Source organism: Oryx dammah, unplaced genomic scaffold (genome assembly GCF_014754425.2).
Source record: "Oryx dammah isolate SB20612 unplaced genomic scaffold, SCBI_Odam_1.1 HiC_scaffold_1150, whole genome shotgun sequence".
Taxonomy (NCBI): Eukaryota; Metazoa; Chordata; class Mammalia; order Artiodactyla; family Bovidae; genus Oryx; species Oryx dammah.
Window position 1 is genome coordinate 695 of NW_024071283.1, and position 7,269 is coordinate 7,963.

Consider the following 7,269-nt stretch of genomic DNA (forward strand, 5'->3'; position numbering starts at 1 on the left):
TGTAGAAAGAGTTACTACTTCCAACTCTATCCCCAGTCAGAAAAAATCTGAAGATATAGATTGGAGATAAAGTTCAGGCTTCATGTCTAGGGAATGGTGGAGAAAGAATCAAAGTCCGGGTTCCCTAAGTTCTGAAGCTCTCGCTTGTACCACTGCCTCCAAAGACACTGTCAATTTCACCTCCCAACCATGTTTTTAAAGCAAATACTTTAGTCCTTCCTCATTTCCTCCTGGTCTTCATTTTCTTCTCTCATGGCACTACTATTTTCATATTCCCAATTTCCTAATAAGAGACACCTAGGAAGGTGCCTTTCTCATGGTCCAGTGAAAGACAGAGCAGATATAAAGCCAGGGGAGCCCAGGACAGCATCTGCCCCATACCCCATATTTCCGTCAGCCTTACCTGGAGAGGGGTTCCAGCCCTAGGACTCAACCCGGAGCAGAGGGAGGAAAGAGGCTAGAGGGCTGATCCAGCTGACCAGCTGATCCAGGCTGATCTTATGTTGTCTCCTCCATCCCCTTGCAGAGTTTGTAAATCTCTAGGCCCAACCCCTTTTAAATCCAAACCCTTCCCTACCTTATCTCCTGACATCTCATGAACCATGAAGCCACTGCTGACTTCCAGTCTTGACTTTCTATCCATAACCACCGAGCTCCACCTTCAGGTCCAATTCCTGGGCAATTCTGGTTCTCCCCCACTCCCCAACTGCCAGGATTCCAGGCTTTCAAGGAAATAAAAATGAAAAAAAAAAAAAAGGAAACTGTCCATCCCTTAGTTGTGTCTGATGCTTTATGACCTCATGGACTACACAGCCCACTAGGCTTCTCTGTCCATGGAATTCAGGCAAAAGCACTGGAGTGGGTAGCCATTCCCTTCTCCTAGGGAATCTTCCTGACCCTAGAATTGAACCTGAGTTTCCTGCGTTGCAGCTGGATTCTTTACTGTCTGAGCCACCAGGGAAGACCCCTCAAGGCAATAAAGGCAACACTAATTACCAAATTATTCAGCTACAACCCCAAGAGTCAACCTTGACTTCTCTCTTTTCTTCAATCCCCACGTTTAATCATGCTCAAACCTTTGAATTTGCCCACTTCTGTCTCTCTCCGTGGTTCTGTAGTTACATGTGACTCTATGCAGCCTTCCTGGGGCAGAGTCCTACTATGTATTCTGTTTTAACTCTTCTGTGAGGTCCCCAGAAAACAATATTTGATGCATATTTCCAGAACTGTTGTACAGATGCTAAAATCCCCACATAATGGAAGTTATTGACTTTAAAAAATGCATGTGAAAGTTGTAAGTTAAGTTTTATTGGGAGCAAAATGAGGACTGTAGCTTGGGAGACAGCACCTTAGATAGCTCTGATAAACTGCTCCACAGAAGTAGTGGGGAAGGTCAGCACAGACATGATTTTGGTGAAGGGGAAGTCCATGCAATCAACTGCATCATTCTTGTAGAAGTTTTCTGCTAGTCTGGTGAAAGCTTCTAGATATGAGAAGATGCAAGAATTGGACTCGTAAGGCCATCTTCTGAAAATATCTGTCTAAAAACCTGTCAGTTTTCTCCAGAGCACAGAGTGCCTCATTCAGCTCTCCACCCAGAACTCCTTTCATGGAGTGTGGAAAGTCAACGGCTGCAGCAGCACATGATTTAACCCTTGTAGATGTAGATGGCAAGTGTCAGTTTGTAGCTGCCAAAATTAACTACTCGAAGACCATGAACACACAGCCCCCCAGACCTACCGGAGCCAAGGTTTGACAAAGTGATACTGTCCTGTTACCTTACCGCCAACAAATCAGAGAATTACAAACAACCTGATTACATTCCTTGTGACTGCTCGCCCCCTCCCACCCCCCAACATGGCCTTTAGAAATGCTACCTACTCCAAAAAGAGTGCTTTCCTGAAACCCATCAGGGAGTTCAAGTATTTTGAGCACTAGCTGCCTTGGACTCTTGCCTGATGCTCTGCACTTTCCTTCAACACAACCAGGTGTCAGTAAATTGGCTTTACTGCATGCAGGTGAGGCAGACCCAAGTTTGGTTCAGTAACAGCTCCCAGCGGTTGTCACAAGGCCCAGCAGTAAGGACAGGCAAGCATCATGGCTTGGAGACAGAAAAAACATGGCCAATATTCAGCTCACAAGTCACTTGGTTTATTACAAGCAATTAGCTTGCCAGATGCATTAGTCAAATTTGGGAATATAGAAAAGAGGGTAGGGAACCTCTCCAAGGAGAAGTCTGGGCAGGAGACGTCAGCAGGAGCAGTGGTCTGCTGTCTGCAGTGGGTCTCCAAGTGTGAGTGGGAAGTGGGCCTCCGCTCCCAGGGCCTCTGGCAGTGTCCCTCTGCAGCAGCTCTCAGCAGGTGGAGTCAGGTCCTCAGTGAAGCGTCTCATTTTAAGGAATAACGTTTACCCCTCGGGAGTGGACCTTGACTCATCAGTTGCTTCTCCTGCTCCAGTGACTTGTGTCACCCATCAAACTTCCCTCAGTTTATCCCTCAGTCCTCCAGCTGACTTTTCAAGACAAAAAAAAAAAAAATGTGGAATTTCACCCTGGCTACTGAGGCTTAAAACCTTTAACTTAGCTTAAAGTCTAACAAGTTTCACACAAGATGAATAGAAATTACAACACAAAAGAAATTATATCATGACATAATTTATAAATAATATTTGAGAACATTTATGTTATTAATGGTGCTTACTCTAAGAAGTTCAATTTACATTTTGTTGCACATCTCAATACATCTGAAAAAAAGAGTCAAATTAATTATGGTCAAACATATAATGCCAAAATTTAGAAATGCTTAATGTTCGTATATCTGCATTCAGTTTTCATTATAAAGTTCCTTGACTATACGAAAGAACATTTAGTTCACTCCTTTGATAGGAATTAGCTGTTAATGCTGAGATGGCTTTTTCTTGGTATTTCTTCTGTGATTATACAAATGGTATTGAGTGGTGAGGTACTTATCATGTTAATTTTTAAAAATGCACACAGCCAATTATTATAATTATAATAATAGACAGGTAGACAGGTAATGCAACTGCCCAATATTCTCGAGGCCGGTAGATTAAGCCTATGAAGTTTAACCAGCACTCAGGGATAAAAAGCCTTCACAAGTTATAGTATGGTGCCAAACTAGAAGCTTAAAAAACAGGTAGAAGGTTAAAGAACAGGGAAAAGGGTAAAGAAAGGTAAAAGAACAGAGCACTAATGACTTGCTCTTTCTAGCAACAGCCACAGTGAATTTTCTACTTCCTCCTTGGTTTTGTACATTCTCAGTTTTGAGTCTGTGCAAGAGCATGAGGGAGGGAAACTAAGGGAAAGACTATAGAGCCAAGGCCCCCCACCCCTATTCTCTGGCCCCCACCCTTTGCTATGGGCCCTGCCCCTATGCCATGGCCCCCAAAGAGTTTAAGAGGCTCAGTTCCCAGGATCTCAGGTTCCATACATTCCAACTCTTCTGAGTCCCAGCACCCTGGACTTGTGCTATTAAGGCACTCATCCATCCAGATTCAGGCTGTACCAGCTGTGCGACCTAATACAGTAAGTTAGGAAACCTCTCTGTGATTCCATTTCTAAAATAAATGAAGCAGGCAGAATAGTCCCTCCCTCATGTTGTTGGCAGAACTTAGAGAAAATTCAAGTAAAATATCCTTCATGATGCTTAGAATTCAGTAATACATGCATATTGCAACAAGTTTGTTATATACGTGAAAGTAAAAAGAATCAAAGATACCTTCAACATTTGATGCATGTTCTTTTGGATTTTTTCCTAGGACTTATGTTGCTTACATAAAATATGAACCTCTTATAACAGTGAACTTTCCTTCTTTAGGGATTTTCATGAGACTTCAGTGAAATATAAAAAACAATTGGGGAAGTGTAAGATATAATTCAAGCTCTCCAACAGTGAAGATGAAATCTCATCCAGCAAGTTACTTAAGCTCTTTTTACCTCCATTTCCTATAAAATGAGAAATTCTGTGCTACCTACCTCATAGATTGTAGATTAAATGAGGTAAAATATGAAAAAAATGCTAGAATAGTGAGATGTATCTGCTGCTGCTGCTAAGTCACTTCAGTCGTGTCCAACTCTGTGCGACCCCATAGACAGTAGCCCACCAGGCTCCCTTGTCCCTAGGATTCTCCAGGCAAGAATATTGGAGTGGGTTGCCATTTCCTTCTCCAATGCGTAAGAGTGAAAAGTGAAAGTGAAGTTGCTCAGTCGTGTCCGACTATTTACGACCTCATGGACTGCAGCCTACCAGGCTCCTCCGTCCATGGAATTTTCCAGGCAAGAGTACTGGGGTGGTTGCCATTGCCTTCTCCAGTGAGATGTAAGCCTCCTATAATTGTTTGCTATTATATTGCTAGTATTATTTGTTTAAACTTGGCTATATTTTTTCTCAAATAGTTCTCACATATTTTATTTTTGTTCTTTTGTTCTTTTTTTTTTTTTGCGACCAGCCCACTAAGCGCAGGCAGCTGCGACTGGTGCACTAAGTGCGGTGGAGAGGAGTTACCCCACATGAGAGGTCAGGGCAGAAGCCAGGAGGACCCCATGCCCAAACATCAGCGGCCAAGAGGAGTTACCCACGTCCAAGGTCAGGGGCAGCGGCAGAGAGTGCCAGGCTGCCACTGCCCAGGAACAGCTGAGAGGAGCTACCCAGCGCCCACGGCCAGGGGCGGTGGCTGGGAGGAGCAACCCCACGTCCAAAGAGTATCCAAGGAGCGGTGGCTGCACAGGCACGGGAGGGCCTAGAGGAGCTATCCCACATTGAAGGTCAGGAAGGGTGGCAGTGAGGAGATACCCCTCATCCAAGGTAAAGAGCAGTGACTGCGCTTTGCTGGAGCAGCTGGGAAGAGATATCCCACGCCCAAGGTAAGAGAAACCCAAATAAGATGGTAGGTGTTGCAAGAGGGCATCAGAGGGCAGACACACTAAAACCATACTCACAGAAAACTAGTCAATCTAATCACACTAGGACCACAGCCTTGTCTAACTCAGTGAAACCAAGCCATGCACATGGGGCAACCTAAGATGGGCGGGTCATGGTGGAGAGGTCTGACAGAATGTGGTCCACTGGAGAAGGGAATGGCAAACCGCTTCAGTATTCCTGCCTTGAGAACCCCATGAACAGTATGAAAAGGCAAAATGATAGGATACTGAAAGAGGAACTCCCCATGTCAGTAGGTGCCCAACACGCTACTGGAGATCAGTGGAGAAATAACTCCAGAAAGAATGAAGGGATGGAGCCAAAGCAAAAACAATACCCAGCTGTGGATGTGACTGGTGAGAGAAGCAAGATCTGATGCTGTAAAGAGCAATATTGCATAGGAACCTGGAATGTCAGGTCCATGAATCAAGGCAAATTGGAAGTGGTCAAACAAGAGATGGCAAGAGTGAACATCGACATTCTAGGAATCAGCGAACTAAAATGAACTGGAATGGGGGAATTATACTCAGATGACCATTAAATCTACTACTGCTGGCAGGAATCCCTCAGAAGAAATGGAGTAGTCATCATGGTCAACAAAAGAGTCCGAAATGCAGTACTTGGATGCAATCTCAAAAACGACAGAATGATCTCTGTTCGTCTCCAAGGCAAACCATTCAATGTCACAGTTATCCAAGTCTATGCCCCAACCAGTAACACTGAAGAAGCTGAAGTTGAATGGTTCTATGAAGACCTACAAGACCTTTTAGAACTAACACCCAAAAAGGATATCCTTTTCATTATAGGTGACTGGAATGCAAAAGTAGGAAGTCAAGAAACACCTGGAGTAACAGGCAAATTTGGCCTTGGAATGTGGAATGAATCAGGGCAAAGACTAAGAGAGTTTTGCGAAGAAAATGCACTGGTCATAGCAAACACCCTCTTCCAACAACACAAGAGAAGACTATACACATGGACATCACCAGATGGTCAACACCAAAATCAGATTGATTATATTCTTTGTAGCCAAAGATGGAGAAGCTCTATATAGTCAGCAAAAACAAGACCAGGAGCTGACTGTGGCTCAGATCATGAACTCCTTATTACCAAATTCAGACTGAAATGGAAGAAAGCAGGGAAAACCGCTAGACCATTCAGGTATGACCTAAATCAAATCCCTTATGATTATACAGTGTGAGAAATAGACTTAAGGGCCTAGATCTGATAGATAGAGTGCCTGATGAACTATGGAATGAAGTTCGTGACATTGTACAGGAGACAGGGATCAAGACCATCCCCATGGAAAAGAAATGCAAAAAAGCAAAATGGCTGTCTGGGGAGGCCTTACAAATAGCTGTGAAAAGAAGAGAAGCAGAAAGGAAAGGAGAAAAGGAAAAATATAAACATCTGAATGCAGAGTTCCAAAGAATAGCAAGAAGAGATAAGAAAGCCTTAGTCAGTGATCAATGCAAAGAAATAGAGGCAAACAACAGAATGGGAAAGATTAGAGGTCTCTTCAAGAAAATTAGAGATACCAAGGGAACATTTCATGCAAAGATGGGCTCAATAAGGACAGAAATGCTATGGACCTAACAGAAGCAGAAGATATTAAGAAGAGGTGGCAAGAATACATGGAATAACTGCACAAAAATGATCTTCACGACCCAGATAAACACGATGGTGTGATCACTCACCTAGAGCCAGACATCTTAGAATGTGAAGTCAAGTGGGCCTTAGAAAGCATCACTACGAACAAAGCTAGTGGAAGTGATGGAATTCCAGTGGAGCTGTTTCAAATCCTGAAAGATGATGCTGTGAAAGTGCTACACTCAATATGCCAGCAAATTGAGAAAATTCAGCAGTGGCCACAGGACTGGAAAAGGTCAGTTTTCATTCCAATCCCAAAGAAAGGCAATGCCAAAGAATGCTCAAACTACTGCACAATTGCACTCGTCTCACATGCTAGTAAAGTAATGCTCAAAATTCTCCAAGCCAGGCTTCAGCAATACGTGAACCGTGAAGTTTCTGATGTTCAAGCTGGTTTTAGAAAAGGTAGAGGAACCAGAGATCAAATTGCCAACATCCACTGGATCGTGGAAAAAGCAAGAGAGTTCCAGAAAAACATCTATTTCTGCTTTCTTGACTATGCCAAAGCCTTTGACTGTGTGGATCACAATAAACTGTGGAAAATTCTGAGAGAGATGGGAATACCAGACCACCTGACCTGCCTCTTGAGAAATCTGTATGCAGGGCAGGAAGCAACAGCTAGAACTGGACATGGAACCACAGACTGGTTCCAAATAGGAAAAGGAGTACGTCAAGGCTGTATATT

General features: G+C 43.6%; 1 pseudogene; it reads right to left on the bottom strand.

The window, feature by feature from the left end:
- Window positions 1–2,822: 2,822 nt before the first annotated feature.
- On the bottom strand, window positions 2,823–3,109 carry LOC120859467 (annotated as a pseudogene).
- Window positions 3,110–7,269: the final 4,160 nt, after the last annotated feature.